At 43.3% G+C, this 23,359-nt stretch overlaps 1 protein-coding gene across 1 annotated transcript in view; it reads right to left on the bottom strand.

The window, feature by feature from the left end:
- The window catches only part of PLAGL1 (PLAG1 like zinc finger 1), a 120,465-nt gene extending 100,472 nt beyond the window's left edge, over nucleotides 1-19,993 (bottom strand). The window contains exon 1 of the mRNA XM_054558262.2: nucleotides 19,839-19,993. The gene's annotated coding sequence lies outside the window, so the exon portion shown is untranslated. The remainder of the gene's footprint in view (nucleotides 1-19,838) is intronic.
- Nucleotides 19,994-23,359: the final 3,366 nt, after the last annotated feature.

The raw sequence follows: 23,359 nt of genomic DNA on the forward strand, positions 1-23,359 counted from the left end.
CTGAGGAGTGTTTTACTTCCAACTATGTGGTCAACTTTGGAATAAATGCAATGTGGTGCTGAGAAGAATGTATATTCTGTTGATTTGTGGTGGAGAGTTCTGTAGATGTCTATTAGGTCCGCTTGGTGCAGAGCTGAGTCCAAGTCCTGGATATCCTTGTTAACCTTCTGTCTCGATCTGTCTAATATTGACAGTGGGGTGTTAAAGTCTCCCATCATTATTGTGTGGGAGTCTAAGTCTCTTTGTAGGTCTCTAAGGATTGTTTTATGAATCTGGGTGCTCCTGTATTGGATGCATATCTATATTTAGGATAGTTAGCTCTTCTTGTTGAATTGATCTGTTTATCATTATGTAATGGCCTTCTTTGTCTCTTTTGATCTTTGTTGGTTTAAATTCTGTTTTATCAGAAACTAGGATTGCAACCCCTGCTTTTTTTTTTTTTTTTGCTTTCCATTTGCTTGATAGATCTTCCTCCATTCCTTTATTTTGAGCCTATGTGTGTCTCTGCACGTGAGATGGGTCTCCTGAATACAGTACACTGATGGGTCTAGACTCTTAATCCAATTTGCCAGTCTGTGTCTTTTAATTGGAGCATTTAGCCCATTTACATTTAAGGTTAATATTGTTATGCGTGAATTTGATCCTGTCATTATGATGTTAGCTGGTTGTTTTGCCTGTTAATTGATGCAGTTTCTTCCTAGTATCGATGGTCTTTACAATTTGGCATGTTTTTGCAGTGGCTGGTACTGGTTGTTCCTTTCCATGTTTAGTGCTTCCTTCAGGAGCTCTTGTAAGGCAGGCCTGGTGGTGACAAAAATCTCTCAGCATTTGCTTGTTTGTAAAGGATTTTATTTCTCCTTCACTTATGAAGAAGCTTAGTTTGGCTGGATATGAAATTCTGGGTTGAAAATTCTTTTCTTTGAGAATGTTGAATATTGGCCCCCACTCTCTTCTGGCTTGTAGAGTTTCTGGCGAGAGATCCACTGTTTGTCTGATGGGCTTTCCTTTGTGGGTAACCCGACCTTTCTCTCTGGCTGCCCTTAACATTTTTTCCTTCATTTCAACCTTGATGAATCTGACAGTTATGTGTCTTGGGGTTGCTCTTCTCAAGGAGTATCTTTGTGGTGTTCTCTGTATTTCCTGAATTTGAATGTTGGCCTGCCTTGCTAGGTTGGGGAAGTTCTCTTGGATAATATCCTGAAGAGTGTTTTCCAGCTTGGTTCCATTCTCCCCATCACTTTCAGGTACACCAAACACAGATTTGGTCTTTTCACATAGTCCCATATTTCTTGGAGGCTTTGTTCATTTCTTTTTACTCTTTTTTCTCTAAACTTCTCTTCTCACTTCATTTCATTAATTTGATCTTCAATCACTGATACCCTTTCTTCCACTTGATTGCATTGGCTACTGAAGCTTGTGCATGCATCACATAGTTCTTGTGCCATGGTTTTCAGCTCCATCAGGTCATTTAAGTTCTTCTCTACACTGTTTGTTCTAGTGAGCCATTCACCTAATCTTTTTTCAAGGTTTCTGGCTTCCTTGCAATGGGTTCGAACATCCTCCTTTAGCTCGGAGAAGTTTGTTATTACCGACCTTCTGAAGCCTACTCCTGTCAACTCGTCAAAGTCATTCTCCATCCAGCTTTGTTCTGTTGCTGGCAAGGAGCTGTGATCCTTTCGAGGAGAAAAGGTGCTCTGGTTTTTAGAATTTTCAGCTTTTCTGCTCTGGTTTCTCCCCATCTTTGTGGTTTTATCTGCCTTTGGCCTTTGATGATGGTGACCTACAGATGGGGTTTTGGTGTGGATGTCCTTTTTGTTGATGTTGATGCTATTCCTTTCTGTTTGTTAGTTTTCCTTCTAACAGTCAGATCTCTCAGCTGCAGGTCTGTTGGAGTTTGCTGGAGGTCTACTCCAGACCCTGTTTGCCTGGGTGTCACCAGCAGAGGCTGCAGAAGAGCAAATATTGCTGGTTGATCCTTCCTCTGGAAGCTTCGTCTCAGAGGGGCACCTGGCTAAATGAGGTGTTAGTTGGCCCCTACTGGGAGGTGTCTCCCAGTTAGGCTACACGGGGGTCAGGAACCCACTTGAGGAGGCAGTATGTCTGTTCTCAGAGCTCAAACACCATGCTGGGAGAACCACTGCTCTCTTCAGAGCTGTCAGACAGGGACATTTAAGTCTGCAGATGTTTCTGCTGCCTTTTGTTCAGCTATGCCCTGCCCCCAAAGGTGGAGTCTACAGAGGCAGGCAGGCCTCATTGAGCTGCGGGTGGGCTCCACCCAGTTCGAGCTTCCTGGACACTTTGTTTACCTACTCAAGCCTCGGCAATAGCGGGCACCCCTCCCCCAGCCAGGCTGCCACCTCACAGTTTGATCTCAGACTGCTGCGCTAGCAGTGAGCAAGGCTCTGTGGGCATGGGACCCGCTGAGCCAGGAGCAGGATATAATCTCCTGGTGTGCCGTTTGCTAAGACCATTGGAAAAGCGCAGTATTTGGGTGGCAATGTCCCGATTTTCCAGGTGCAGTCTGTCACAGCTTCCCTTGGCTAGGAAAGGCAAATCCCCCAACCCCTTGCACTTCCTGGGTGAGGCAACACCCCGCCCTGCTTCAGCTTGCCCTCCATGGGCTGCACCCACTGTCCAACCAGTCCCAATGAGATGAACCAGGTACCTTGGTTGGAAATGCAGAAATCACCTGTCTTCTGCATCGATCACACTGGGAGCTGCAGACTGCAGCTGTTCCTATTTGGCCACCTTGGAATGGACAACTATTCCAACTCTTTACCTACCTTAACTCATGGCATCCTCTCAACATTATAAGGTAAGCTCTATCTATTAGTTCATTCTCACATTGCTATAAAAATCTGCCCAAGATGGGGTAATTTTTAAAGAAAAGATGTTTAATTGACTCACAGTTCCACATGGCTGGGAGGCCTCAGGAAACTTACAATCATGGCAGAAGGGGAAGAGGCATGGCTTACGTGGCATGAGAAAAATGAGAGCAAGAGCAGGGAAAATTGCCTTATAAAACCATCAGATATCTTGGGAATTCACTCACTATCACAAGAACAGCATGGGGAAAACCACCCCCATGATCCAATCACCCCACACCAGGTCTCACCCTCAACATGTGGGGATTGTGAGGATTATGGAGATTACAATTCAAGATGAGATTTGGGTGGGAACACAAAGTCTAACCATATCATTCTGCCCCTGACACCCCCAAATCTCATGTCCTCACATTTCAAAACCAATCAGCCCTTCCCAGCAGTTCCCCAAAGTCTTCTCATTTCAGCATTAACTCAAAAGTCCAAGTCCAAAGTCTCTTCTGAGACAAGGCAACTCCCTTCCTCCTAAGAGCCTGTAAAATCAAAATCAAGTTAGCTACTTCCCAGATACAATGAGGGTACAAGCATTAGATAAATGCTCCCATTCCAAATGGGAGAAATTGGTCAAAACAAAAGGGCTACAGGCTCCATGCAAGTCCAAAATGCAAGGGGACAGTCATTAAATCTTAAAGCTCCAACATAATCTCCTTTGATTCCATGTCTCACATCAGGGTATGCTGATGCAAGAAGTGGGCTCCCACGGTCTTGGGCAGCTCTGCCCCTGTGGCTTTGCAGGGTACAGCCTCCTTCTTGGCTGCTTGCATGGGCTGGCATTGAGTGTTGGTGGCTTTTCCAGGTGCACAGTGCAAGCTGTCAGTGGATCTAGCATTCTGGGATCTGGAGGACAGTGGCCCTCTTCTCACAGCTCCACTAGGCAGTGCCCCAGTGGGGACTCTGTGTGGGGGCTCCAACCCCTCATTTTCCTCCTGGACTACGCTAGCAGAGGTTCTCCATGAGAGCTCCACCCCTGCAGCAGACTTCTGCCTGGACATTCAGGCATTTCCATACATCCTTTGAAATCTAGGCAGAGGTTCCCAAACCTTGATTCTTGACTTCTGTGCACCCTCAGACCCAACACTATATGGAAGCCTCCAAGGCTTACGGCTTGCAGTCTCTGAGGCAATGGCTTGAGCCGTATGTTGGCCCCTTTTAGCTATGGCTGGGACACGGGGTGCCAAGTCCTGAGGCTACACAGAGCAGCATCAGGGCTGTAAGCCAGGACCATGAAACCATTTTTTCCTACTAGGCCTCCAGGTCTGTTATGGGAGGGGCTGCCAAGAAGATCTCTAACATGCCCTGAAACGTTTTCCCCATCATCTTGGCTATGAATATGTGGCCCCTCATTACTCATGCAAATTTCTGCAGCCAGCTTGAATTCCTCCTTAAGAAAATAGGTTTTTCTTTTCTACTACAAGGTCGGGATGCAAATTTTCCAAACTTTTATGCTCTGCTTCCCTTTTAAATCCAAATTCCAATTTCAAACCATCTCTTTGTGAATGCATAAGATTGAATGCTTTCAAAATCAACCAAGTCACCTCTTGAATGCTTTGCTCCTTAGAAATTTCTTTTGCCAGTTACCCTAAATAATCTCTCTCAAGTTCAAAGTTACACAGATCTCTAGGGCAGGGGCAAAATGCCACCAGTCTCTTTGCTAAAGCATAGCAAATTTGACCTTTGTTCCAGTTCCCAAGACTTTCCTTATCTTCATCCACCTCAGCCTGTACTTCATTGTCCATATCATAATCTGCATTTTGGTCAAAACCATTCAACATGTCTCTAGAAAGTTCCAGACTTTCCCACATCTTCCTGTCTTCTTCTGGGCCCTCCAATCTGTTCCAACCTCTGCCGGTTACCCAGTTCCAAAGTTGCTTCCTCACTTTTAATTATCTTTATAGCAGTACCCTACTACCTTGGTATCAATTAACTGTATTAGTCAGTTTTCACTTTGCTATAAAGAAATACCTCAGATGGGTAATTTATAAAGGAAAGAGATTTAATTGACTCACAGTTCTGCATGGCTAGGGAGGCATCAGGAAACTTACAATCATGGTGGAAAGCAAACAGGAAGCAAGCTTGGACCTTCTCACATGGAAGCAGGAGAAGAGTGAGGAGTGAAGGGGAAAGAGCCTCTTATAAAACCATCAGATCTTGTGAGAACTCACTCACTATCATGAGAACAGCATGGGGAAAACTGGACCCATGATCTAATTGCCTCCCACCAGGTCTCTCCCTAGACATGTAGGGATTATGGGGATTACAATTTCAAGATGAGATTTGGGTGGGGACACAAAGCCTAATTATGTCACTCTATTATTAGTCCCATTTTTCAAATAAAAAACTGAGACACATGGAGGTTTGATAACTGTGTGACATACTTAGAAGGTGGCTCCAAAGCCAAGGTTTTTATCCTTCATGCTGCATAGCTTCTGATCATGACGGAGAGGATAAATTGAGTAAGCAGGGTCCAACAGGGCACAAGACAGGTCTGGACTAAGATACTTTGAAGCTGGAGAAGTGGAGGGGAGGAAAGGTGCAGATGCAAAAAATGGCAGAAGGGGGAAAGGGTGAATGGGAGGGAAGCCATTCACAATTTAGAGCCTCGGTTTTTTTGAATGAAGTAGGAGAGTAGGTATTTTTCATGAAAGCAAGTAAGGGTGCTGGCTGAGTTTAACTCAAAATATTTATGTGTCTGGTGAGTTTTGAGGTAAATTAAGACCACCTAAGGGAATAAGAGATTCACATTGCCCAGAACGTACTCATTCCAGGACAATACACCCACTATGTGACATGCTAGGGGCAACCTCCTGTGCTAATTATTGTTCTTTTATTCCCCCTTGAAATTGACTGTTGAACTCAACTAAGTTAAATATGTCCATAAGACAATGCCACCAAAAGGTCTTTGATACCAGCAACCAGGGCTTGCTCGGCTTTCCTGCCCAGATCCCTTCTCAGGGCATTTTTATCTCTCATATGTTATTCTCTTTTCTTCTGTCTGAGGAGAGAAAGATTCTTCTACACTCTTTTAAGGCTGTCTCTTCTCTATGTTTATGTCTCTATTATTACATTATAGGCTTATTCTAGGGAATAAATATCTTATTCCTGCCTTGCAAAGAATAAGCACATGATATTTATACACATCTCTGTGTCAGGTGCAGTGGCTCATGTCTATAATCCCAGCACTTTGGGAGGCCAAGGCAGGGGGATCACTTGAGGCCAGGAGTTTGGGACCAACCTGGGAAACATAGTGAGACCCTGTTTCTACAAAAAAAAAATTTTTTTAAAGTAAATCAGGTGTGGTGGCACATGCCTGCTGTCCCAGCCACTCAAGAGCTGAGGTGGCAGGATCACTTGAGTCTGTGAGTTTCAGGCTGTAGTAAACTACAATTGTGCCACTGCACTCCAACCTAGGTGACAAAGCAAGACCCTGTCTCAAAAACAAAACAAAGCCAAAAACCTTAGGGAACTGTATCTGTTACTCTTTTATTACCAATAATATCTTCAGGCAAAATCTGCTGACAAACATTTATAAATTAAATGTAAAAATAAAATCTTAAATCAGCTTTAAAATAAGTCAGTATATGATGTGTAACAACTCTAAATCAGCTTTAACAGTTTGTAATATGTAACAACTTAAAATCTAGACACCTACAGACTATCAGATAATGTCTAGGAAATCACCTCAATTACATACTTTCTCTAAGTTTTCTATATATCACAAAATTAAATTACAATAAATTTCAGAAAACAATGAATCCACTCAATACAGGAAACCACAATAAGCAAAAGTGCAGGACACAGGGAAACCAATAACTGCAACATGTATGTGCTTAATGAAAAAAGATCCATTCAGGCATATATTCAGATGCCAAATAGCTTCTCCTAGTACTTTCCTCACACTAATTCTACTTTACTGCTTTGAATCCTTTTGGTAAACAACACCCACTATGCATGAGGCACACACATACAATCAAATAATAACTAAGGACAATCATTTACTCCTGTTTTTTTCACAAATGATATCTTATTGGATGCCCTTTAAACCAATATGTTTCAAATGTTTTTATCAAACCAACACTAAGAAAAACATTTCATGTTGCAACCAAGTTCAAACATATTGTATTAGTCCGCTTTCATGCTGCTGATAAAGACATATCATAACTATGATAGATAAGACTGGGAAGAAAGAGAGGTTTAATGGACTTACAGTTCCACATTGCTGGAGAGGCCTCACAATCATGGTGGAAAGCGAGGAGGAGCAAGTCACGTCTTACATGAATGGCGGCAGGCAAGAGAGAGCTTGTGTAGGGGAACTCCCATTTTTAAAACCATCAGATCTCATGAGACTCATTCACTATCATGAGAATAGTGCAAGAAAGACCCTCCCCCATAATTTAATCACCTCCCACTGGGTTGCTCCCACAACATGTGGGAATTGTGGGAGTTACAATTCCAGATGAAATTTGAGTGGGGACACAGCCAAACCATATCACATATATTCATGAATTACAGTTTAATCTAACAATATTTACCTTACTACTCATGATGCACTATAAGATTTATTTTTATTTTTACTGGTTTCATTTTACCAAATTAAAACTTAAGAGTTTGAAAAATACTGCTCCAATTACTTTACTCAGATATTATTTTTAATGACATGATCCTAGGTTGCTATTCAGAAAAACAAATATTTGTCCTAAGATCAGAAAAGAATGTAAGTGATCCTGACAGATAGTATATATGTCCTTCATTCAATATGGCAAGGAAAAGAGCACATGGCAAGGAAAAGACTACCACCAAAGAAGGAGCAATCAGTCAATCAATCAATCAATCAATCAACCAAGGCAGATATAACATTTTTGCTGATATTCAATAAGAATATTATTATTCTTTAGAATAATTATATTCTAGAATTATGAATTATGTGAGGCAGTGTGATACAAAGAATAGAGCACTGAATTTAAAATGTGGATACTTAGTTCAAGCCCCAGTTCTACCACTTTGGGCAAGACATTTTGTAGAGATCTAATTTTTCTCATCCATAATGAACATGGGGCAGGGACTCTATCTCTTGTCTAGCACTCTACTCCCAGAGCCTAAACAGTGCTTGACATTTAATAGATGTTGTTAAGCAAATGAATGGATGAATATATATCTTGTTCATATGGTTGCAAACAGGATGTCAAACAAATGCTTGATTTTTAAAAATTCAGTCTGAAATAATTGGGGACTCAATATGCTGGCATCTTCACACTATGTTGATTAAGCACTTTTCTCTTTCGACACCTCCTAAACCAAAAAAAGAAAAAAAATGTGGTGGAGGGCATTGTGAAAGGACTGATTTTCTGTATTTTTCCTTTTCCAACAACTAGTTCTTATGAAAAGAAATTCTATCAACAATGTGTTTAAATTCTCCACATCCAGGATATATGCAACATTGGTGTCCTCTTAGAACAAAAATGTAAAAAATTGAACTACTCCTTGTTTAAACATTTAAGCCATTTAATTCTTTCTTGGTATCATGAACTGAGAAGACTGAAGGGGGTCACAGAAAAAAATTATAATCACGATACTATATTTTTTCAGGTTAGCACCATACTTGTAAATGTTTTGATAAACAAGGATGAAATTATTTATTTTAGCTGATGCTCAACCATATTGAGTCATCCTTATTAGCTACAACCACACATTGCCAAAATAAATGAATCAATCATTTTTTTTAAGATGGTCTCACTCTGTCACCCAGGCTGGAGTGCAGTGGTGCAATTTTGGCTCACTGCAACCTTTGCCTCCTGGGTTCAAGCAATTCTCCTGCCTCAGTCTCTTGAGTAGCTGGGATTACAGGCATGCACCATCACGCCGAGCTAATTTTTGTATTTTTAGTGGAGACAGCGTTTCACCATGTTAGCCAGGCTGGTCTGAAACTCCTGACCTCAGGTGATCAGCCACCATGGCCTTCCAAATTGCTGGGATTACAGGCGTGAGCCACCACGCCCAGCCTAATTAGTCATTAATTCTTGAGTAGTTCATTCAAGTATAACATCTTGCTACCACCTATGAGGGATACAAAAGGTCCCAGTGCTTGCCATCTTAACATGATTTATCATGAAACTATTCAGTAACTATGCAAAATACTATTTGATTAAATATAATAGACAGTACAGACAATAAGTCCCTATGGGACTTATTTGGATAAAAAGGAAAATACTACCTTCATAAAGAAACTTACTACCTAAAAGTTTAGGCTTCGGGGATGGCAAATACATGGAAAATGATCAGCTATTTTCCTCATCCTCTAGTAACTATGTCAGGCCAGTTACTGATCATGGTATTCTTGCCCAGTGAACATAGTTATAACCTCGAGATCCCTATCAGCACATCCTTCTAGGCAGCTACGATAAAATATGATGAAACTTATTTGTCATCTCTGGGCTCAGCCTCTTTAAGAAGCTGCAGGAATGTCTTTGATTATATTAATTATCACAAGAATCCTGTCAAAGTACATACCAAGAAGAACACCATCAACTTCAAAATCCATCAGGAAAGGGATATTCATTTCTCTATATGGTCTAACAGATGACACTATTTAACTCTAGGTCTTAACTTACTTATATCAAATGACAATTGTACCTATAAATCCAATAAAGTGCTTTATAATTACAAAGTCTCATTCTATAACAAACCACATGCATGAAGTTATAAAATATATGCTCATTTTAACAAACAATACAAAGTATATAAAGTAAAAACTGAAAGTTTACCAGCCCCTACAACAGTCCATTCTTCAGAGATAGCCAAGATTAAGTTTAGTATATATCTTTCCAAACTTACTTTTTACTTATGCAAGAAAAACAATGTGTGTGTCGTATGTTTATTGCAGCACAATTTACAATAGCAAAGACATGGAACCAACCCAAATGACCATTAATGATGGACTGGATAAAGAAAATGTGGTACATATATACCATAGAATACTATGCAGCCATAAAAAGGAATGATATCATGTCCCTTGCAGGGGCATGGATGAAGCTGGCAGCCATTATCCTCAGCAAACTAACACAGGAACAGAAAACCAAAAACTGCATATTCTCACTCATAAGTGGGAGCCGAACAATAAGAACACATGGACAGAGAGAGGGCAACAACACACACTGTGGCCTGTCAGAGGTCGGGGGCGAGGGGAGGGAGAGCATTAAGACAAATACCTAATGCATGCAGGGCTTAAAACCTAGATGACGGGTTGATAGGTGCAGCAAACCATGGCACACATATACCTATGTAACAAACCTGCACGTTGTACCCATGTATCCCAGACCTTAAAAGAAAAAGAAAAAAAAAAACTAAAAAAGAGTGTGTGTGTGTGTGTGTTCATGTGTAAGGTGTACTAGAGCTATTTTCCTTACAAAATTATTTCTAGCAAAATTATTTCTTTCCTAAACTTTAAATTTGTAAAAGAAATGCAACATATAAATAATAGAAATTTAATGCCATTTTATTCTGTACTTAACACAGGTCAGTGTTTGGACATGTACAAATTAAAACATGAGGAAAATGCATTAACCCAGCACCTTTTCAACATGAATCGTCATAATAAAGGATTCCATCCAAGTGTTATTGAAGCTCAAAAAAATAGAACTTTCTATTGAAAAATACTCTTTACATATAGTAGTGCCATATATTTTGAAAAAGAAATGTCTAATGATCATGGAGAGGCACATCCACAGATATTCATATCCACAGATATTCATGAAAACACACTTACCCAGAAACACAGTGTGTTCGACAGAGAAGAAAGCTCACTGAGTGCTTAGTTCAACACTTTCATTTTACATATAAGGAAGCGGACTCAAAGGTCACAAAGCCAAGAACAGAAGCAGCACCAGAACCACAACCCACCATGACTTGCTGTGCTTGTTACACAAAACCACACTGGCATTCTTTAACATGATGAATTTTATTATACAGATGAGGCTTGTGGTTTAAATGGAGGTTCTTATCTGTACTAAATTGCTTTTGTCCCCAAATCTAGCTTCTTGGTGCCCTGGGTGCCTCTATCGTAGGACCCCCAACTACCCTCAAGCCTGTGATTCTTTCTCCTCCCTCCAGTCTCATCTCAACAGTCTCTTCCATTGATGGCCCTTGTGCTGGTCCATCTCTGCTCTGCCCCAACCCTGACCTTCACTTTCATCCTTAGCAAAGTTTTGGGGCTTAATAAAGGGAAACATGTATGTGCTCATCTCCAGATCTGGAGCCACAGTTGTCAGAGATATAAATCATAACTATAGGTGCCTTTAGGAAAGTGAAAGCTACATTTACCTTATTAATGATAACAAGGCCTGGAAGAAAGAACCTCATCCCCATGAACGATACACAGCCACTGTCTTTCTTTGGGTACTACATTCACACACACAGAGAGATTCATGTTCCACATACACGACAGCCCTGTGATTTGGGCTAAAATTTAACCTTCAAAAGCTCATAAAATAGTGGTGCTCTTACTTTCGAAAGCAGATACACTCTTTTCATAAAGATATATCAGAAGCTCAACATATAAGACAGAAGTACCATAGACAAGTTAAACATGGTAAAAGATTACTCACTTTTCTTTCCCCTCATCCCTTTCTCCAACCCACCCCCACCTCTGAAGAAATCTAGAGTTCCAAGGGATCAGTTTGAGAACCGCTACTTATATATTTTAACACATTCACTTTTTTTAAAAAGCCTGTTTTTCAAAGCTGTTTTATGTTCACAGCAAAATTGAGAAGGAAAGAGACTTCTTATGTGTCCCATCCCCCACACATGCACAGCCTCCCCTATTACCAGCATCCCCACCAGGATGGTACATTTATTCCAACTGTTGAATCCACACTGACACACCATTATCACCCAGAGTCCATGGTTTACATTCGGGCTCACCTTGATGTTATACATTCTATGTGTTTGGACAAATTTATAACAGCATGTATCTACCAATATAGTGCCATACAGAGTAGTGTCACTGCTCTAAACAAAACTCCTCTGTGCTCCGTCTAGTTAACCCTCTTTCACCCCAACCCTTGACAGCCACTGATCTTTTTATTGCCTCCATAGTTCTGCCTTTTCTAGAATGTCATACAGTAGGTAGCCTTTTCAGATTGGTTTCTTTCACTTAGTAATATGCATTTAAGTTTCCTCCATGTCCTTTCATGGCTCGATAGCTCTTTGTTTTGTTTTTTTTTTTTTAATTTAGACAGGGTATCGCTGCTGCCCAGGCCAGAGTGCAGTGGCACAATCACTACTCACTGTAGCCATGACCTCTTGGGCTCAAGTAATCCTCCCACATTAGCCTTTCAAGTAGGTGGGATTACAGGTGTGTGCCACCATGCTAAGCTAATTTTTTTAAATTTTATTTATGTTGCCCAGGTGTTGCCCAGGCTGCTCTCAAACTCCCAGGCTCAAGCAATCCTCCTGCCTCAGCCTCCCAAAGTGCTGAGCCACTATGCCTGACTCTCATTTCTTTTTAGTGCTAAATAATGTCCCATTGGCTGGATGAACCACAGTTTATTAATCCATTAACCTACTGAAGGATATATTGGTTGCTTTCAAGTTTTGGAAATTATGAATAAAGCTGCTGTTAACATCCTCATACTGGTCTTTGTGTGGACTTCAGTTTTCAACCACTTTGGGTAAATACCAAGTAGTGCAGTCACTGGACTATGTGGTAAGAGTATGTATAGTTTTATAAAAAACTGCCAAAGTTCCTTCCAAAGACACATTCACTTTTACTAAACAATGAGAAGACCTATATAAAGACAAGGCACATGGTACTTTGCACATTGTAAATTGGTAATAACCAGCAGTATTCTATTTATCCTTGCTTGATAGAAATGTAATGCTTTTACTTCTCCTAAACAAGTTGTTTATAAATATGTTGCTCTGTACTGAATAATATATTAAAAATCACCTTTCTTCTGACCAGAGGCACCCTACATGTATACCTGGCCAAGGGCTGGCCCATCAGTGACAGAAGGAAGCATGTGCCAGCACCCGTGCCACTGTGGCATGCTGCATACTGCATATAGTGCTCCAGAGAATCGTACCCTTCCCTGCGCCGGTGCCATTTCCCAATGTACTCGAAAGATTCCAAACCCACAAGCTGATAAAAGATGCTACATTCCCTTCAATCTTTCTCTGAAAATGCCACACCCATTAGCTTCATCAGCTCATGTCTCTAGCTCCTCTCCCCAAAAGCCCAGTCTAAGTAGCTGTGCCCAAAGAGAAAAGGTTGTTGGAGAAAGTGACAAATGCCATCCCATGCCTTCCACACCACCATTCCTCTCCTTTTTTTTTTTCACCTCTACATGCTTCCTCTCTCTTCTTTCAGCCCAAAGCCCTCAGGTTCATGGACTCATGCAAATTAATGTCTGAAGGAACTTATTATTACTTTTGCAGTTTTAACTTTAGCCAGATCTCAAACCAAGATTAGGCTGAGCCAATGAATACTTGACCGTCTCTAATAAGATTGACTCCAAATTTATACACCTATACTAAAGCTAAAATTGGTGTCATTCCCAAAATATCATTTGTGCTAGGCCATCTTTGCATCACTATACAGGAATAACTGAGACTGGTTAATTTACAAAGAAAAGAGGTTTGATTGGCTTATGTTTCTGTAGGCTGTACAAGAAGCATGGTGCTGACATATGCTCAGCTTCTGGTGAGGGCTCAAGGAGCTCTTACTCATGGCAAAAGGTGACAGGGACCCAGCATGTCACATGATGAGAGTAAGAGCAAGGTGAGGGAGGTGCCACAGTGCCACACACTTTTTAAACAACCAGATCTTGCATGAGCTCACTCATCACCAGGAAGATGGCACTAAGCATTCCTGAGGGCTCCGTCCCCATGATCCAATCATCTCTCACCAGGCCCCACATCCAACACTGAGGATTACATTTCAACATGAGATTTGGAGGGATGAATTTTCAAACCACATCATTCTGCCCCTGGCCCCCCAAATCTCATGTCTTTCTCACATTACAAAGTGCAATCATCTCTTCTCAACAGTCCATTAAATTCTTAACTCATTCCAACATCAAGTCCAAAGTCCTAAGTCTCATCTGAAACTCATGACCTTCCATTTTTGGGCCTATAAAAGCAAAACAAATTATTTACTTCCAAAATACAATGGTGGTACAGACATTGGGTAAACATTCCCATTTCTAAAGGGATATATTGGCCAAAAGAAAGGGGTAATTTTCATGCAAGTCTGAAACCCAGCAGGGCAGTCATTAAATCTTAAAGCTCTGAAATAATCTTTTTTGACTCCATGTCTTGTATCCAGGACACATGGGTGCAAGAAGAGGACCCCCAAGGCCTTGGGAAGCTCTGTCCCTGTGGCTTTGCAGGGTACAGCCCCTGCAGCTACTCTCACAGGCTGCAGTTGACTGTCTGCATCTTTTCTAGGCAAGAGTGCAAGCTGCTGGTGGATCTACCATTCTGGGGTCTGGAGGGTGGTGGCCCCCTTCCCACAACTCCACTAGGCAGTGCCCTGGGGGTACTCTGTGTGGTGGCTCCAGCCCCACACTTCCCCTCCACCTTGCCCTACTAGAGTTTCTCTTCAGGGGCTCCACCCCTACAGCAGGCTTCTGCCTGTACACTCAGGCTTTCTGATATGTCATTGGAAATATAGGTGGAAGCTGCCAAGCCTCCTTCATTCCTGCGTTCCATGCACCCACAGGCTTAACACGACATGGAAGCTGCTAAGGCTTATGGCACCTTGCACTCCCCAAAGCCACAGCCAGAGCTCTACCTGGGGCCCTTTGAACCAAGACTGGAACTGGAGCAGTAGAATGTAAGGAGCAGCTTCCCAGGATGGTGCAGGGCATCAGGGCCCTAGGCCTGGCCCTTTAAGCCATTCTTTCCTCCTAGGCCTCTGGGCCTACAATGTGACTCAGACCTACAGGTCTTGCTAAGGTTCCTCCACCAACTGGATAGGATTCAAGGGCCTTTGTGTCTGTTAACAAAGCCTCAAAGTCCTCTCCAGATACCTCCTCTCAATTCCCTTTCCTGGGGATCCTGTGACCTCCTGCTCTGTAACCTCCCTTCTCAATAATAGGGAAGAATCACATATGTTTTGATAAATACTACTCACAGCCCTAACCCTAATTGTAACTTTCCCAGATATTTTAAATATATTTAGGAAATGTATTCAGCAAAACTATTCAGCAAATAGCTACCACCCATCATAGCCACTCACTAAATCTATCACCTATTGTGAATTTAAGGGAGTCTTGTCACTGGCTGCATTAAGCTTTGTCTTGCCATTAATAATATTTTCCATCCCTGAGGCTGCCCTGCAAGTAAACCTGCTTTAGTCTTTTGTGGTACCTGGGGCCTTTTTGAGAGATCAACCTTGAGGTCCATTTTGGGAGATAACCTCAAGGTTATTAGTACCTTTACGGTTTCTCTATTCCTAATGCCACTTCACTGTCCCCAGGTGGCCAAGGGTCTGAAAGGTCATGTCCCCTCCTCTAGCAAGAGCAAGTCCTCTTTACTCCTCCACAAAGCTTTCTCAAATTTTATGAGAACCCTCTGATCCCTTCCTTTCAGGAAATTGTGCCACACCATTTTTTTTTTGAAATTGGGTCTTACTCTGTTGCCCAGGCTGAATTGCAGTGGTGTGATCACAGCTCACTGCAGCCTCGACCTCCCAGACTCAAGCAATACTTCCACCTCAGCCTCTCAAGTAGCTGGGACTACAGGCGTAGTCCACCATGCCCAGCTAAGTTTTGTATTTTTTAATAAAGAAGGGGTTTCACCATGTTGCCAAGGCTAGTCTCAAACTGTTGGGCTCAAGCAATCTATCCACCTTGGCCTCCCAAAGTGCTGGGATTACAGGCATGAGCCACTGGGCCAGCCTGTGTCACAGAATTTAGCATTTATATTTATTTCACCTAGTTGGTTTCTTCATTGCTCCCTAGGTTAAATGTTGACTTTCCACCTTCATGTATTACCTATAGCACCCAATATTATCCTAGACACAGGGTTGGTATGTTATACATTTTTTGATTACTTGATTGAGAAGGTTAAAAATGCTGAATTGAAAGACATGAAAGTAGGGACCATGTGCATCTAAAACTAGAAAGGTGATCTATGAAGATTAAATCTGCCTCTTCCTAAGAAAAAAATGAACCAACACTGGGACGTATTCTCAAAAGCATTCTTTACACTTTCCTGTGTCCTTATTTTTCAGCGAAGAGATTCTTATTCACACTTTTCCATTCCAAATTACCCATTACCATTCTAATTAAAATTTGACCCACATCCCTCATCTCCATATAGATCCATGGTCCCCTCCCCAACCTCTTCAGAGATCAGACCTATGTGAAAGGATATGCAAGAAAATATTATTTCTGACACCAGAACTACCAGCTGCAGAAAAAAGCAGTTAAGTTGCTAAACAATAAAGCTGACTATTTCTCTAGTAATATTTTAGTATGTTATTGGAAGTTAGAGGGGTTCCCCCTTCTAAAGCTCTCCCATATATGACTTCCTTACAGCTTTTCCACCATTTCTCTCCTCTGCCCCCAAAAGGAGACCTCCACTCATAAGCCTCAGAAAGAAAAATGTAATTTTCAAAGAAATTTACAATTGGAAGTGGAAAGGTACTGGGTGACAATGTGAGTAGAAGAGTTGTAACAGACATGCATGATTACAGCCTTTGCTCCTTTTAACTCCAGGGAGAGTCACAACAGCCAGAAGAGAGCCAACCATAGCATGGAGCAGAAGAGACACACAGGACTAAATTCCAAAAGGCAGCCTCTCATTTCAGTTCAGTTATCCATCAGCCATATGACGTTAGCAAGTCAGTCTCTTCCAATTCCAGTTTCTTTCTACAACTGGAAAAGGACAGTCTATCTGTGCAGCCTACCAAGTTCCACCAGGATCAAATAAAGTGAGATAAGAACAAGAGAGCAGCCACTCCTGAATGTGGCCTTTTCACAGCCAGGTGCCTCTGAAACATCGTAGCTGTTAATCCTCACAAGTCTCCTGTAGATCATATCATTATATCCCCATTGTACAATGAGCAGACACAGCTAATTGAGGACCTTGTTCAAGGTCACCAGCCAGTAAATTATTCAAACTTGTTTAGCCCATGTTTAACTTCTACACTATACTGCCTCCCTCTATATTTTGAAATAACTTTAAAACTACAAATCTATACAGTTTTATTAAAATGTATATGAAAAAATAAGTCCCTGAGGAAGAAGTTGGCAGCCAGATTTGATTCACTTATTCCTTTTCTACTCCCCACCTCCCACCATCAATTTTATCAAGTTCCTTCCTCCTCCCAATCTCCCTCTTCTAGTTATTTCTTGTTTTTAATTCCTCTTACGATTTTCCTTTTGTGCACCTCTCCTCTGTTGTCATTCCAACCTTCTGTAATTAACATAATGAGAACCCCTACAACTTGAAAGTGCACACAATTAAAACAATGTATCAATTATATTTACTATGAATGTAGGACACATTTTGAGCTTTTTCTTTTTTGTTTGTTTTGTTTTTTAACCATCCCTTTATTAGGTTAACTTTAGACATAGCTGAGACTTTTATGAAGATGAAATGACAGAATGCTTAGCAAACTTAAAAAAGAGACATCATGGGCCGGGCACGGTGGCTCATGCCTATAATCCCAGAACTATGGGAGATGAAGGCAGGCAGATCACGAGGTCATGAGATGGAGACCATCCTGGCTAACACGGTGAAACCCCGTCTCTACTAAAAATAAAAAAACTTAGCCAGGTGAGGTGGCACGCGCCTGTAGTCCCAGCTACTTGGGAGGCTGAGGCAGGAGAATCACTTGAACTCAGGAGGCAGAGGTTGCAGTGAGCCAAGATCACGCCACTGCACTCCAGCCTGGGTGACAGAGTGAGACTCTGTCTCAAAAAAAAAAAAGACATCATGAAACAAAGTCATTTCCATTTTTAGATTATCAGCACATAATTACACTAGAATGTTATCAAATCAAAAAAACAAAAAAACAAAAACACAGATTTGACTACACAGTGAATCCTCAACTATATGTGTGGCTAGTACAGAAGGGCACTGTTTACCCATCCCTGTTTTTGCCTCCCTTGGATGCTTTTCCCCCCAAACCTAGGGAGCTGCTCCTCTCTCTGGGCCACGAAGCACTTTGTTCATTTTCTACCTTAGTTATCATTGTAGCCGGGTTATATTGCAGCCTGTTTTCACATTAGTCTCCCCAACTTAACAGAGAGGGCTAGGGCAAAAAACAGCATTTATTCATCTTTATATTCCAAGAATGCCCGGTACATGAAGATCCCCAACACATGTCTGTTGAATGATGGAACAGAAATTCACATTTAGCAGAAAAACATGCAGCCTTCAGACAGACCGGGGTTACCATAGGGCAGGACACATTGGCGATTACTGGCTCTTAATTTGCTTACAGGAAAATAATCTAAAGCCGTTGGTTCTTGAGAAAAGGAAGCAGAAATGGTGCATTTTTCAAACCATCCTCCACAGGCTGGAGCTGGCTCACTTTTCATCCTGCTGACAATTTTCTGAGTTACAATTTACACCAACATTTTCACAGAGTTGATCACCTGAAAACCAGCCCTCCTTTCCTTCCCGTGGCAAGGGTATCCTGCCACACTCCTCTCACTCAGCCCAAAGATCACTGGCAGAACCAAAGAATGAATTTATTTGTTGCAACCTGCACCGGAGCTTTGTATTATTCCAATTTCTCCCTTTTCCACACACTTCCATACACCCTATTTCACCTCTATTACAAGTTCTCTGGAGCCACTTTACAGATGATACAACTGGGCTGAAAATGTGTTTAAGGTCACATGAGTGGAACCCAGTTCTTCTCCTTCCTGATGCCTAACTAGGCGTCCCCAGCCATATCCCCGGGGCAGCTTTTACCAAAAGACTCACGCCAGGGCTTTACCCCCTCACGTGATTCAGGACCTCTAGGTGGGCCCAATAGGTGTGTTCTGAAAAGCTCTCCTGGTGCTTCTGGGAGGCGCCTCGGGTTAGGCAGCCACGCACAAAACATAAACCCTGTCATATCATTATTTATTCCCTGAACACATCGGAGTTATGTTCTTCTTGGCCACACAGATGCTCAATGCCACGACCCTTGAATAACTGCCATCGTTGTCACTTCATTTGGCTTTTTCAATAAAATGAACAGGTACCGCCCTCCCAGACCCATGAACACTCGGGAAGCCCCAGGGCTATCGCTGTCCTCGACACAGCAGGGGCCGTACAAACCCAACACGACTGTGCACCCGCCAAAGTCCCCACACCCACCGCGGCGGGGCGTGTCCTGCCCGCCCCTATCAGGGGAGTCCTGCCCTCGAAATTATCCCGCGCGCCGCCGGCAATCCGGGGGGACGCCACGGCCCAGGTCTCTTTTCTCCTGGAGTCTGCGGGGACCTCCCAGCCGCAACTCGGTCACTTTCTTCCCATTAACTCAGTCTCTGGGGGACGGGCTAAGCTGGCCCTTGAGATTCTCCCGTTGGGGTGGTTCAGCAATGACCACCCCGCCGTCTGCGCAGACAGCCCCGCCCCCAGCCTCGGAGAGCACAGGACCCGGGAGGCGGCGACCTGCCTCCGCGCGGGGACAGGGGACGGCGGGGCGGGCGCTAGGTAGCGACTGTTCAGCTCCCACGTCACCCGGCCCGCCCTCCGCCCAGCGCAGAAGCGAAGAGCTGCAGACGACCGAGAAAAGGGAAGCGCGCCCCAAGCCGCACAAAGGTGGCCGCCGGTGTCCCAAGCACCGACCGCCATCCCCGGCAGGACGCAGGCAGGAGCCTCGGCCAGGCTGCCTCGCCTGGCACGTGGGCACCTGCGGCACGGGTTGGAGCCCCCGCCCCGCGCGCCCACCTGAACGCCGCGCCCCCGGCTCCCCGCCCCGCTGCCAGCCGGTTCTCTCGCTCGCCCCTGCCTCACCTGCCCTTCCTACCGACCCGCCGCCAAGTTTCCCCCGCTTGGAAAGTTCTGGAGTCCGGAGCCCGTGGCCCACTGGGGCAGCTCCGAGGGCGGCTGGCGGGTCCGGGAGGCCGCTGGGCGTGCGGCGCGGCTCCGACTCGGCGGCGCGGAAAAGGGGAAGGGGAGGAAGGGGCGGGAGCCTCGACGGGGCGATCCCCCTCCGACCCCAGCCGGCCCGCGGTAGCCGCCCTGGGGACTTCTGCGCTATGATTATCCGCCCCCGCTTTGGGGACTTTGCCTGTGTTTCGCGAGACTCTTGTCATCGCCGCCCGCGGTTAAGAGTTGGGGCTCCGGGTCGGGCTGCCTCAGTTCAGATCTTGCTCCTCCACTTAGGAGGGTGTGGTCTGAGACAACCTAATCTACCCCTCTGCAAAAAGAGGGAAATTAATAATAATAATAATAATAATTCCTGTCCAGGGGCGAATCCACGTGTTGTGGGGCTTGAAACTGAAACAACTGTGAGTGGGGGTGGCGAATCTTCAAGGGAAGTATAAAATGAGATTCTGGAATTAGCAAGCATCTGTGCGCGTGAGGGGGCCCAAAGCTTAAGCTTCATTAGCTTCACGTCTCAAACTGCCTCTGCAATGTTCTTCATGAGATTAATTAAGTGCGAGAATTAAATGAGGTGAGCCGCTAACGGGGCCTAGCATAGTGCGGAGCGCACTCAGCAGGTGTTGTTTATAGGGATCATTTCCCTGTAACTGGCCAGGTGGACCTGGGAGAGGAGGAAATAATGCTGATTGTCAGTTATGTGCCAGGTGTTAGAATACGTGTTAAACTCAATTCATATGCCAACGCGTGCGTAAGCAATATGCCAGTTTTATAGCTCAGAACACCGAGGCTCAGGGAGTCACGTAACTTGCTCATGGTTTCACCGAAAACCCAATTCTGACACCTGGCAAAGACCCGCTTTTTCCACAGTTCCATCTCACAAATATGAATATGTAACTATGTTACCATAACTTGTTGTTTGGGCAAGAGAAGAAGAAATTCCCCCATGAGAGAACTGTTAATGAATTTTCAGTGCAAAATTTCCCCAGCTCATGCAACAGCAAATGAAGACTTGCCCTGCATATGAAATACCTGGAAGATCAACAAATTTACTGAAATGTGTTCAGGTTACACATTTGCTTGCTCTGTTAGCACTATGTATGTAGTTTTTATATTGGTTATTAATACTACTGCACTTCAGATGAATGAGTTTATAATCTGTCCCCAAAGGGCGTATAAACGAAGACAACAACATAAGGAAAGGAACTTTCCTTGTTCAAGGCACTTCATTCTTTTTCTCATTGAATTTTGACATCTCTATGCTGTAGTTGTAATACCCTCAATTAACTAATGAAAACTCAAAAGTAGATTAAGTTGTCTAAGTTCACACAGATAGTCAGGATTTGAACCCACCTGAGTTGCCTGGATTCTAAACCTTAGCTCTTTTTTCTGCACTTTGGGGGAGAAGAGAAGAAACTATTTTAAACACATGAAGTCAGACTGGGCGCGGTGGCTTACACCTGTAATCCCAGCACTTTGGGAGGCTGAGGCTGGCAAGTTTGAGACCAGCCTGGCCAATATGGCGAAACCTCTTCTCTACTAAAAATACAAAAAATTAGCCAGGCATGCTGGCGGGCGCCTGTAATTCCCGCTACTCGGGAGGCTGAGCAGGAAAATCGCTTGAACCTGGGAGGCAGAGGCTGCAATGTGCCGAGATCGGGCCATTGCACTCCAGCCTGGGCAACAAGAGTGAGACTCTATCTCAAAATAAATAAATAAATAAAATAAAATACGTGAAGTTGTTTATGTTTTGCAAAGTGGAAGAAAAGAGTATATCAAATGCAAGTCGTTATTTTAAGTTTCTGTTGCAGGAGAACTAAACAGAAAGCTTAGATCCACAACTTAGTTATTTAGGGTGAGGAAGGGAGCGTGCCTACTATAGTGCCAGGCACATAATAGGACATTTGTTGCATGAATGAATGAATTCATAAAAGAATTAGTGAAATTCTTTTAGGTCCTTGGTAGTGCCTCTTAAGTCACAGCCTTTCAATATGTAGTTCTTATAAAATGCCAGTATCGTGAAGATATTTTCCCCCTTCTACTTTTGTTCTCCCTCTTGGGTAATAAAAGGGACAAATCAAATTTTTAGGGTGAGCAAAAGGAGAGTGGAAGCAGGAAAGGACAGAGAAGAATAAAAGGATCATAGGAGTAAGGAGAAGGAGAATGAGACACATCCTTTCCCTTGCCTCCTCAGAGAGAAAGATTTTATATCTGTCAGAAACGTGAATAAAACTACAAAAGTGCATTAAATTTTCTAACTAAATTATGAAAAAGCTTGATTGTTATTGTATTATTGTAAAAGCAACAATATTTTGTTAAGACAGAAAATAAACCTTGCACCCATGCGCACTCCCACCCCACAACATGTGAGTCCAGCTGTGGCTTGGATGGAGTAGGCGGATGGGAGATTGCACATTTAGATAAAGAAGGCAAGTTCACTACCTCTCCCTCAGGCAGGTAGTGAACTTTCATGCAGGAAGTGAACTTTCAAAGACTTTCAAAAACAAATTCAATAAAGGAAGTGAGAGAGGGAGGAAACATACAACTTTCAAGGAATAGACGGTTTTTCCAAAATTTAGAGGAGGGAAGGAAATAATGGCTCTAATGAAAGGAATAACAGCTACCATTCTAGTGCTTATCCAGGCAAGCTGACCCCAGAGCCCATGTTCTTTTGCCCATGCTATTGGGCACTTCGCAGCAGAAGAAGTTAGACCGACTGATCTAGAAATGGCAGGCTGGAGAAGAGAAAGTGAGAGCAAGGGGGGAGGCGGGACTCTGGGTAGTTTTTCTTTCTTTTTCTTTTTCTTTTTCTTTTTTTGAGTCAGAGTTTCACTCTTGTTACCCAGGCTAGAGTGCAATGGCGCCATCTCGACTCACTGCAACCTCTACCTCCCGGGTTCAAGTGATTCTCCTGCCTCAGCCTCCTGAGTAGCTGGGATTACAGGCACCCAACACCACACCCGACAATTTTTTTTTTTTTTTTTTTTTTTGAGACGGAGTCTCGCTCCATCACTCGGGCTGGAGTTTAGTGGCGTAATCTCGGCTCACTGCAACCTCTGTCTCTCGGGTTCAAGCGAGTCTCCTGCCTCAGCCTCCTGAGTAGCTAGGATTACAGGCGTGTGCCACCATGCCCAGCTAATTTTTGTATTTTTAGTAGAGACTGGGTTTCACCATGTTGGCCAGGCTGGTCTTGAACTCCTAACCTCAGGTGATCTGCCCGCCTCGGCCCCCTAAAGTGCTTGGATTGCAGGCGTGAGCCACCATGTTTGGTCTCTGGGTGCTTTCTTAAAAGACCTACAGAAGATGTGAGGCCCTTGAGCTTGAAGATTAAAGCAAAGTCATTCCCCAATCCCAGACTGAGAGTACAGCCTCCCTTAGTTATATACCTAGTCAGAACATCCCTCATTTGCAGATGTCACTAGCACATCCAG

The sequence above is a fragment of the Pongo abelii genome, chromosome 5, assembly GCF_028885655.2.
Source record: "Pongo abelii isolate AG06213 chromosome 5, NHGRI_mPonAbe1-v2.0_pri, whole genome shotgun sequence".
NCBI lineage: Eukaryota > Metazoa > Chordata > Mammalia > Primates > Hominidae > Pongo > Pongo abelii.